The sequence below is a fragment of the Cryptomeria japonica genome, chromosome 1, assembly GCF_030272615.1.
Source record: "Cryptomeria japonica chromosome 1, Sugi_1.0, whole genome shotgun sequence".
Classification (NCBI taxonomy): Eukaryota; Viridiplantae; Streptophyta; class Pinopsida; order Cupressales; family Cupressaceae; genus Cryptomeria; species Cryptomeria japonica.
Genome location: NC_081405.1, coordinates 638,737,137 through 638,748,913, shown reverse-complemented (window position 1 = coordinate 638,748,913; position 11,777 = coordinate 638,737,137).

Here is an 11,777-nt window from a genome sequence, read left to right as displayed (position 1 = left end):
TTTGGGAAAAAGGGGGGAAATTAAAAAATTTGAATTATAGAACTGAAAACAAATCTGAGAACAATAAGAAATCTGAAAATTGAAGGGAAATCCAATTTTTGCACAAGTTCAATATGATTTTTGAAAATTAGGGTTTTAACAAGTAACCTCTTAATTTTATAAATTTTAATTGCAAATTGAACAAGACAATGAGGAAATTGAATTTGACAATCAAAACAATTTTCAGATCTAAGACAACCACGAGCAATTTTTACAAATCACAAGTTCAATTTTAATTTTAAAAACTAGGGTTTTTAATGATTTAACCACAAAGTTTGCAGAAAATTTAAACTTGCAAATGAAAAATATGCAACTTTGTTCAAAGGAAAGCATGCAAGATGTCGGGTTCACCAAAATGTAATGGTGGAAAAATGATGAGTGATAGATCAAAAGGAAAACTAACCCTTTCCCTCAAAGAAAGATGAGAGTTTCACTATTGATTATCCTTCAAGCACTTTTCACCATTATAATAGGAAAATAAGGGATAATTCACTAGATTCAATCTCCACACAAAGATGATAGATTGAATGAATTAAGAATATTAAGATGATCCCTTCTTCCTTTGTTTGATTTGGAAAAGGAAGTGATTGAATTATGTAGTGCAAAAGTGACAAAGAATTGATTATAACTCGAGATCTGAATATGGGATGAAGCTGTGCACCTGGATTTGATAGTAAAATGTCGAGACAAAGTCGCCCTGCAAATTTGACGAAAAGTTGTCCGGACCATGGCGGGAATGTACATGGTCCTCCAAAAAATCTGCGAAACGAAAGGGGTTTTTCCGCCTCTGCAAATAAAGCCCGAATCTGAAAGTACAGTTGCGCACCTACAACCTACACACATAAAAGAGAGGGAAATGTGTTGGGATTGGGGGTTTGCCTTTAGGTCAAACCCCAGTTTTGGAATTAACCAAGTAATGAAAGAAAGTACTTGCAAGTAGATGTAAATGAAAGACTGAATTGTAAATCACCTCAAAGGAGATTGTAGTAGCAATGTTGATAGAAATGCTTGTATGGAATTGTATGTTGAAATCAATCTCCTCTTCAATGGTTGAATCCTTGACTTAAATGCAACACCTAGCCTTGAAGGGAGACTTGAGAATGCTCAATGCTGGAAAAAGAATGCTTGAATGTTCTTGATCGCTTATGACCTTATCAAAATTACACCTCTTCAACTTATGCAAATGAGAGAGTGAATGCCCCCTTAAATACATGTTTGAAGGATTTGAATTTCATCACGAGTTGTCACCGGGGAGATTTTTCACTCACTGCACAACCCACAATGCATGCTCTAGGAAGGTCATGCCCCAAAATAGGGTAGGGACAGGGGCGCCACGCCCCTATCCTACCCCTTTCTCTAGGGCAGAGTGCGGACAGAGTGATGCAGAGGCCAAGAAAGAAGTTGTTTTCGCAAGTTGAGCACTCTTCGGTATCCGATCATGCTAGAGGATTTGAGTTCGGATGCGTGAGGACCCTGATGCAGTTGTAAATTGCTAGGGTCATAATTTTATGACACTAGAATTATTTAAATTTATTCCTTAGTTAAATAATCTTTATTATTTAATTAATCACATTTCTAATGTTTAAATAATTTCATTTAAATTATTTAAATTAATTAATTATTCTTCCAATTTCCCAAATTCAAATTTCAAATAATTCCATCTAATTTCATTTCTCTCAAATTCACAATTCCCCAAATTCAAATTTCAAATAATTTCGTCTAATTCCAAGTATCAAATTCACATTTCACCAAATTTGAATTTCAATTAATTTTATGTGCATTTCAACATTTGAAAACCCAAATACAAATGCAAATTGAAAATGAAAATAAAATTCAACTTCAAAATCCTACAGCACGTGTTGAAATCATAACTGATTGATCAAATCAATTAACTAATCAGTTAACTCAGTTAACTCATCAATAACCCCTTTTCACTCTCAATCACCTTTTTTGAATGATCAATCAATCCTCTTATCTCTCCAATCCATTCAGTCATCTAATCCATCAATTCAGTGAAATGATCAATCTATTCAATCCACTATCCAATCTATTTAGTTGTCTACTCAATCAAATGAGTTAACAAGTGAGTTAACAAGTCAATCAATCTGAGTTAACAAATCAATCAACTCTATTAACTTATCAATCTTAATTAGTTATCTCCCAATCATGACTTGAGTTCAAAATCCCTCCCCATCTCTTATGAAAATCTATATAAACAACATCATTTTCTCAAATCAAGCTAGATCACACTCTTCAAAGCAACTGTCATCTTATGCAGGAATTTCAGTGCAATGCCTGAGAGCCACCTACACCAACAATTTGAAGAAGAACAATGGAAGCACAAATCTGGAATAGGGAGTTTGAATTCATTTAAAGCTTTCAATTCTAGCATTTATTCTATTGTTTTGTGTTTTAAATCATGTTAGATTAGTTAAGGATATGCGATCATTCTTATTCCCTAATTAAGCATATTAGATTAATGATTTTAAGCATGAAAACATTTGGTGAACCCGACGCGAATCAACATTTTTCTAACCTTCTGGGATGATTTTTTGTGATTTGTAAGTTCTGTACGAACGCTTTAGGAAGTGTTGCGCAATTGCCCGCACAGTAATTCGTAATCATTCATAACGATGCACAATTGCTTTAAAAAATTCGCATTTGTCATAAATAATTTGCAATTTTAATAAGTAATGCGCAATTGTCATCAATAATTCACATTTGTCATAATTAATGCACAATTGTCATAAATAATTCACATTTGTCATAATTAATTCGCATTTGTCATAAATAATTTGCATTTGACTGTCAAAAAATTGCTTTTACAAAAATAGGCATAACTTTTGCATAACATATCGGATTTTCGAACTTCAAAATGCGTCAGAAAGCTGATTCAATGCTCAATCATTTGGTATGATTATTTTTTCCATATATTTCATAAAAAAATTGGAAAATTTGTCTAAAGTCACACCTTCTTGTTTAAACCTTATTTTCTCATGTCTTTTGCATACCAAATGATCTTTTATTAAGATTTTTTGTTAAATATATGAGAAAATCATAAGGAATCCACTCGAGGATGTCTTGCATCATGTTTTATATAAATAATTTTGGGCTATTATTAGTGTTACTAACTTACCTTCTACAACTTGTCCTTCGTTTGATGAAGACCCCACAACTTGGTAACAATTTTCTTGCATGGAAGTTAAGATCAAAATTTTAAGTACAAGTAGATCAAAAGATAGAAGACAACATAGGGCTTACCACCGAATCCTCAAGAGCATAAATAATTTATATCTTCTATCTTTTAATTTTGTTTTATAATTGATTTGCAATTGTTCAGACAGTGATTTACAATTGTTCAGACAGTGATTTGAAATTGTTCAGACATCAATTCACACTTGGATGCATAGAAATACACAATTGTGCATATATTAGTTCGCAATTATGTTTGAGATAGTTTGCAATTGTTCAGTGGGTGATTCACAATTGTCAGGGATACACAGAGCATTAATGTTTTGGATTTCCTTAACTCTTTGTCACTAAAGTGTTCTGTTCCCGTAGATAGAGAAGTCAGATTTGTAACCGAAAGCAAAATTAGGCTCGTGAGCCCCCAATGTGCTAACAATTCTCATGGTTTTCTTGGAGGGATAGTTGGACTTATTTTAGCTAATCTTTCTTTTTGTGCTCTTAAAAAGAACAACACAATTTTTTGTTGGCAATTGACACTCATCCAGGTTATAGGTGTTGTCATTGCTGGCAACACACTTCATGGGAGATTTGGCAATCCAGGTAACCAACATTCAAGGAACTGGCAGGCATGTAACCGGCAAACTTGGAACCGGTATTCCAAGGCCGACATAGGAGATTGATCCGGCAAGCGTGGAAGTGACAATGGTCATATTGCTTCATGTTTATATTTTGTCTGGGCCGACATGTGTCTTATCAGTTGTAATATGGTTGTAAGCCGACATAAGGCATTTGTGTTTATTCATGTAATTGGGTATATAAGTCAATCCAGGTTAGGTCATTTTGAGGATATGATAGATAAGAGATGCGATAGGTTATGTGATTGTATATGTACGAGATCTAGATCGAAAAAATGTAAATGTAATGATCTGCAATCGGTCTTGATTATTTGTCTAGAGGTTTTGGAAGCGATCTAAGCTACTGGTAAGGGAGGTTACAGTATAACCGGTACAAACAATTCTTTAACCAAAACTCACCCAACATAGCATATGCTCATTCTGAGTTCAGTTTTTGTTTGTAATCTAGTACTTTGGATCTGTAGTCAGTGAGGATCCTTTTGTGATGAGCAGCGTGCCTTCCTACATGTGCAGGCCCCTCTTGTAATATTTATTCAATTGACCAGTGGACAGATACTGTGGGTCTCCAATCCCACCGTGGTTTTTCCTCTTTCAGGTTTTCCACGTATAAATCTCTGTGTTATGGTGTTCGTTCATGTGGTTGCATTGATATTACTTGTTGTTACTTTCTTTTATGCATATCGGTTATTAAGTGGATTTGTTAATAAGGTTAAAAATATTATATCTAGCAGAACGTCGATTCACCCTCCCCCCCCCCCCCTCAGTGTTCTTGGATTCCAACAATTGGTATCAAAGCTTGGTGCCTCGGAATAAGTCTAACAACTTGATGAAGAGCCTATATCCGGAATCCATGGAGATGAGTTTACAAAAGGAACTTGAAGTAGCACTTGAAGACTATGATGCTCAAAGGTTGAAGAACTTGAAGCTGCAAGATGAGTTGAATTTTGTAAAGGAATTCATCCTTACCCTGCAGGAGAGGTTATCATCTGCTCAAGCTAAAAGGAAGCAACTTTTACAAAATCTGGATGATGAAGAGAAGAATTCCCTTAAGGAATTATGTCAGAAGCTGAGTCAGGAGAATAATGTCATGAAGAATGAGATGCAAGCCATGACCATGAGGATGTCCAAGGAAATTGAAGACTGAAAGAAGAATGAAGAAAATCTCACTATATCTTTGAAAGACAGATCTGAGGAATGCATTAGGCTGACGCATGAGAATGATGTGTTGAGAACTGAGTTGGTACAATCACAGAATAATAAGCAAGAGTTGGAAAGAATGGTGACAGTCCTAAGAAGTGATCAAGATGTTGCAAATGAATACAAAGAAAAGTTCAGGGTTAGTTCTGCAAGGCTTGATGAATTATTGAAGGATCAAAGAGACACTAGAGGTCTTGGATTTGAGCATGCAAAAAGCTCTAGTACTGAAAATAAGGGGAATCTACCAAACAACCGAAATCTGAAATCACCGGTAAGGCAACCCAATACACACAAATTTAATGGTAGATGCTTTATTTGTAAAAATTTTGGTCATAGAGCAAGTCAATGCAGGAATAGAGCAAATCGGAATCATAATGGCACAATTCCCGGTCAGTGTTCAAATTGTAAGAAGTATGGTCATAGGACAAAAGATTGTAGAATGAATGTGAGATGTCATGCATGTGGAAAGTCTGAACATATGGCTAATCAATGTAGGTCAAAGAACGGTCAAGGACTCAATAAGGCAATTCAAAAGAATAATGCTACTTGCTATGCATGCAACAAGATAGGACACATTGCTAAATATTGCAGAAGCAAGAATACATCGGAAGGGAATAACACATCTAATGAGAAGGGAAAGCAAAAGGTTGATGAAATCTAGCAAGCTCATGCTAAATAGTGAGTTAGGAAATCTGATGATCAACTGGTAGAGGCAAATTCACCGGTTACTCTACCGACAGAGCACAATGTTCCTGCACTGGCAGGAAACACATCCGGTAACTAAGGCATTAGCCTTAGGGGCTAAGGGAGGCAAATGAATGACAGATTCTGCATTACCCCCAATAGAGGTCTGAAAGATTATTTTAGATCTTGGAGAAGTCAGTTTGGAGGACAATCGGCGCTGAGATAATGGATTTTGAATCCGGTATGATATGTCGGCATGCATTAATGTCAATAAGGAATTAGGGTTTCACAGGATAAAAAGGATAAGTTGCTTCATTTCTTATCACACAACACTCAAAGCGAAGTAGAGAGATTTTAAGGTGATCAAGGCGATTAAGAGCATTTTCCAGCGATTTCCAGTGTTTTCTGAGTGAATTTTCAAAGGTTTTCACCGACTTAGGCTGCGAGGTATTTTCTCTATTTTTCATGCTACTTTTTTGAATCGTGCTAACTTTTGGATCTTCTCTTGCTCCGATAGATGTGGCTACCCCTGTTGTGGTGGACATTAGGGATCGTCCACGCCTAGAATTTAAGCAATGCCCTCAATTGCAATGGTCGATGACTCCATCGATGCATTTTCTAGGTTTCTTGATGAAGTTCTTTATGTGGAAGATGTGAAAGCATATATTCACTGCACTCTAGAGGATTTGGGATCATCGGAGATTAAATCAATTTACTTGTCCACTTTGTTGAACAAGGATGGATTGATCAAATGGGAATTTCAAATTATGAAGGATCATGGTTTCACTGATATTCTGGAGATGCTTGAGTTCGAGGATGAGATGATTCGGTACATGCCGAGCTGAGTCCATGGCAAGTTCATATGGCTTGACTGACCCTACAAAATCACCAAGGAGGCGATTTGTGCTATCACTGGTTTACCCCAAGTTGGACAGACACCAGGCAAGAGGAAGATTCCTAACAATGAAGTGAACAAGCTAATCGGTGCCACCTTTGACAACCAGTCGATGCAGATTAGCACCATTAGGGATAAAGATGTTCAATTTGCAAGCATGGTGATCGGATACAAGGTAACTCAATCCAACCGGTTGAACTCTATTTCTAGTTCTTGTATCTACTGTGCACACAAGAGGGTAAAATAAAATGTGAAATATGATCTATGTCAGTGGATGTGCGATGAATTGATTTCTAATTTGGGAAAGATTAAGGGAAAAGTGAAAGGTGCATTCCGGTATGGGAATCCCATTGTCTGTTTAATGCTTTTCTTTTTGAATGAGATACCGAGATCCAGTAAGAGGCAATGGGCCTTTGATATACTGATAGGAAAACAGATTAAGGATGTCTTGAGGAATTTGGGATAGGACAAAGACTCCATTATGTGGGGTTATTTCAAATCATTTCAGAAAGCAATGAAGAAGAGAGAAAGGATACCTAAGCATATAGTTGACAAATACTCTACCGACATATGCTTCATGGTGAAGAAGGATTAAATTTTAATGGAGGCAGTACAACCTAGAACTATCTGGGTTACTGAAATGGGCTATGAGGTTGATGCACAAATCTTGGATCTTTATGCCAAGATGCTTATAGATGCCCTGATTGATGAGAAGGAGAAAATTTTTGGCACTACAAAGCAGAAGGAATATGAAGTAAAGATAGGTTTTAGTAAGAATAAAAGGGAAGGACAAATAAGGAAGGTTGGACAGGCTGTCCAGAAGATGTCCTTTGAGATCAAACAAATCATTGGTTTGACATAGACATCTCCTTCGACAGCTATAAAAGCTTCTCCGGAAGCAGGAACCGACAAGGGTATATCAAAGAGGAAGAAACTAGAGACCTTTATTGCTCTTGTTAAATCTGGTTCTGAGACTAAGGAAGAAACACTAAAGATTCCTAAGATCTACATGAGGATTCAAAGGAAAAACCCGGAGGAAGGGAAGCTGCAGAAAACCAAAGTCACTCCTTTGGCAACACAAAAGAAAATTTTGAAGGAGAGGAAGCCTACTGATAAAAGAAAACCGACCAAGGAGTCTGCTCCCACCCCCAGTAAGAAGAAGAAATCAGACCTAAATAAAACTCTTGAATCTAGTAAAAGTGTTAAGGTTATTGGTCCTCTTTCTGTTGTCGAACTAATTGATCAAATCACAAAGGATGGCATTTTGAGTAACATACAACATTATTATAGTGATATGGATGATAAGGAACAAAAGGAGATTGAAGAATCATTTTTCTTATACTTAGACATATATAAGAAAGCCTTACTTGAGATTGAAAAATAAATACCGACAGATTTATATAACAAGATATATGCTAGGGGGTTATCGGCTATTGAGGAGGATAAGCATATTAAGGTTCGGGAATTGTTAACTATTTGTGGTGCTATAACTGAAGAAGAGATGCGACAGTGTCTAGATTTTGCTAATAAAATAATTTTCCGCAGTAGACACTGACATAAAAGTCTTATGGTGGGCAGAGTAAATGAGATTATCAAGGAAACACATGAGGCTTAGGTTAAATTATTTGTGGATAAACTAGGTTTCTTTACATTACCGGATACACCGCCTAAGTCTGACATTCCAGACATCCCAGTTGATGCTAAGGGTAAAGGTATACTAGGTGGAGATCCACCAGTTTTGGAATAGAAACTAACTGAGGACATTCCTCCGACAGTAAAACTTGTATGGGATGTAGAGATCAACATACCGGTAGAAGACAATCCTACTTCCGTAATTGATGTTGATATAATTGAAATTCATGAGGTAAAGGCTACAGAAATAACTGCACCAAGTGGCGAAGCCACTGGTACTAAGGAGAAGATAAAGGATGTAGTTGAACAAAAGGCAGAGGAGAAAGGTCAAGATGAACAAACCGAAGTCAGGGTACCAGCACCTTCACCTATTGCTGGTCCCTCATTGTTGGCACTTGACTCATCCAGTCAAGAAGATTTTGGTCGTTTTGGGAATAAGAATATTGAGCAACTGAGTAGTTTTGAATTGATGTTTGTTGCAGCTTAGAAATTGAAGAAGGAAGGATCAGAGGATAAACATGTTATTGAGAAGGCTATTCTAATTTTGCAGCATCTTGCACTAGAATGCTAGATATCCAGTAAGTTGAAAGGTTTGACTGAGCACATTGCAAAAGAGTATAAAACTCTTCAACAAGTGTCAAACTGACAATTGGTGGAAAGGTATAATATAGCTAGAAAGGTCACCTATGATAATATGATCACATCTAACAAAGCTAAGCTGACAGAAGAAATGACAAGGATTGATGAAGCTCTTCATCAATGTAGTCGCAGATACCGGTCTTGCACTAACACAACAAAACTTACAACAGACCTGGATAATAAAGTTAAGGCATATAAGGACAAGTTGGAACAACTTGTAGTCACTTTTTATGGTACTGAATCATTGACCAACTCTATTGATGGTCAAATTTTCCTTTTAGAGTTTGAAATTTCAGCCCTTGAGAAGGAAAAGGACAAATTAATCCGACGGGCCAGAGAATTGAGAGGTCTGGTAAGTCCCCAGATTAATACTTTGTTACTTCATAAGCAGGAATGTATGGACCAGATGAATATGCCCACACTGACAACCCTAACAGAAGAAGAACTGCAAGCTTACATTCTTAACGGGTTTGTATCAATTTTGGGAACTATAAAATCCAGCTGGGATACTTATTTGGCATTTTTGAAAGGTGCTTATCCGAATATTTTCAAGTACATTTAGATCCAGTACTCACAATTTTTCTTTGTACGAAATTTCATTCATTTCTTTTTTTTTTTTTTGCCTCGACCTTTGGCATTGTTGTCAAAGGGGGAGAGGTGGATGTGAAAAATGTCAAGGGACATGAGAAGTAATGTATAGCTCGGGGGGAGCAGTCTTCTGAGATTAGTTTTTGGACAAGAACTGGTACAACACTTCAATGATTCATTTTTCACATGAGTGTTGTCATCAATGCCAAATGGGGAGATTGTTGGCAATTGACACTCATCCGGGTTATAGGTGTTGTCATTGCTGGCAACACACTTCATGGGAGATCCGACAATCAAGGTAACCAACATTCACTTCATCGACATTTAGGGAACTGATAGGCATGTAACCGACAAACTTGGAACCGGTATTCCAAGGCCGATATAGGAGATTGATCCGGCAAGCGTGGAAGTGGCAACAATCATGTTGTTTCATGTTTATTGTTTGGGACAACATGTGTCTTATCATTTGTAATATGATTGTAAGCCGACATAAGGCATTTTGTTTATTCATGTAACTGGGTATATAAGTCAGTCCAAGTTAGGCCATTTTGAGGATATGACAAATAATATATGAGATAGGTTATGTGATGGTATATGAGGGAGACGTTGATCGATAGAATGCGAATGTAATGATCTGCAATCGGTCTTGATTATTTGTCTAGAGGTTTGTGAAGCGATCTAAGCTACCGATAAGGGAGGTTACAGTATAACCGGTATAGATAGTGCTTTAACTGGAACTCACCCAGCATAGCAGATGCTCATTCTGAGTTTAGGTTTTGTTTGTAATCCAGTACTTTGGATCTGTAGTCAGTGAGGCTCCTTTATTGATGAGTAGTGTGCCTTCATGCATCTGGCCCCTCTTGTAATATTTATTCAGTTGGCTAGTGGATAGACATTGTGGGTCTCCAATCCCACCGTGGTTTTTCCTCTTTGAGGTTTTCCATGTATAAATCTTTGTGTTATTGTGTTGATTCATGTGGTTGCATTGATATTACTTGTTGTTACTTTCTTTTATGCATACCAGTTATTAAGTAGATTTTTTAATAAGGTTAAAAATATTATATTTGACAGAACACTCATTCACCCCCCCCTCTCAGTGTTCTTGGATTCCAACAATTTCATCATTGTTATATCAGTTAAAATGAACACCATGTCTTTTGGAGCAACATCTCCAATAGTTTAGACAATATTGGAATGAAGGCATAAAAATAACCTTTTCTTTTGTGTTCTCGAGGTGATGGGTATATGCTCTCCCGTTCAATGGGTGATCAAAAAGCCAGAACCATCTCTTTTATGCTTTCTTTCAATTTCATGCATTAAAACATTTAGAAGGCCTGCCCTCCCGAGTTTCCCTTGGGGCACCATTAAGGCCAATGAGAGGGGAATGACCTAAGTGGCAACGACTAATGCCAAGTAATCCAAGCCACTCTAAATAAATGTGTATGTGATGAAAATTATATGCGACGAGTGTTACATGTTGTCACAATAGCGTTATGCCTCCCTTAGTGCCTATACGGTACGTTAAAATTTGTAGAGCATAACCTCTACAAACTGGGAGACCTCCCTTAACAAAGTGTAAAATGTTGCTGATTGTGACCACTTGAACGAAACCCTATCTAAGAACTTTAGGAATTAGAAGCCAAACCAAGTCACTAACTAGACACTCGTATTATCACAATGCAAGGGTGGGGAAGAATTTTCCCCTAAGACACCATATATCTCCCAGGATAACGAGCCAATTGAGGAGCGATCTTCTTTTGTTTAATTTTCAGACAAAGGCAAAAAAATGGGTGTACCTTAGGGTGTGACAAGGTTATTTGAGCTAACAGAGTATCAAGAAGTGGGTTGTGGTAATATTTGTGACCTTTTGACCTTAGGAGAGTCTGCTCGATGTGTGATAGAATGACCAAAATATTATCAAAAACAAAATGGGGTCTTGAAAAAGATTCCAACATTCATGGGGATTTGAAAAAAATTCCTTAAACAAGTGTTCTTTCTATGTCACTTTGTTTCTTGATGTGTTTGTTGTATCTTTGCTGCACAATCAAACAAAAACAAAGTGGAATCTCAACCAAGTTTTGTCAAAAACATCAACAAGAATCTCAAAACTCAAAGAAAACCCCAAGTATCAACATCAAAATCAAAATCAAAATTGTCACTTTCAGAGAAATGGAGAAAACATCTTACATATTGTGATCTTATGTCCAAACCAATCAAGCAAATATCATGGAATGGCATTATGCATTTCTTAGGGAAGGTGAAGAATTCATCCCTTCCAT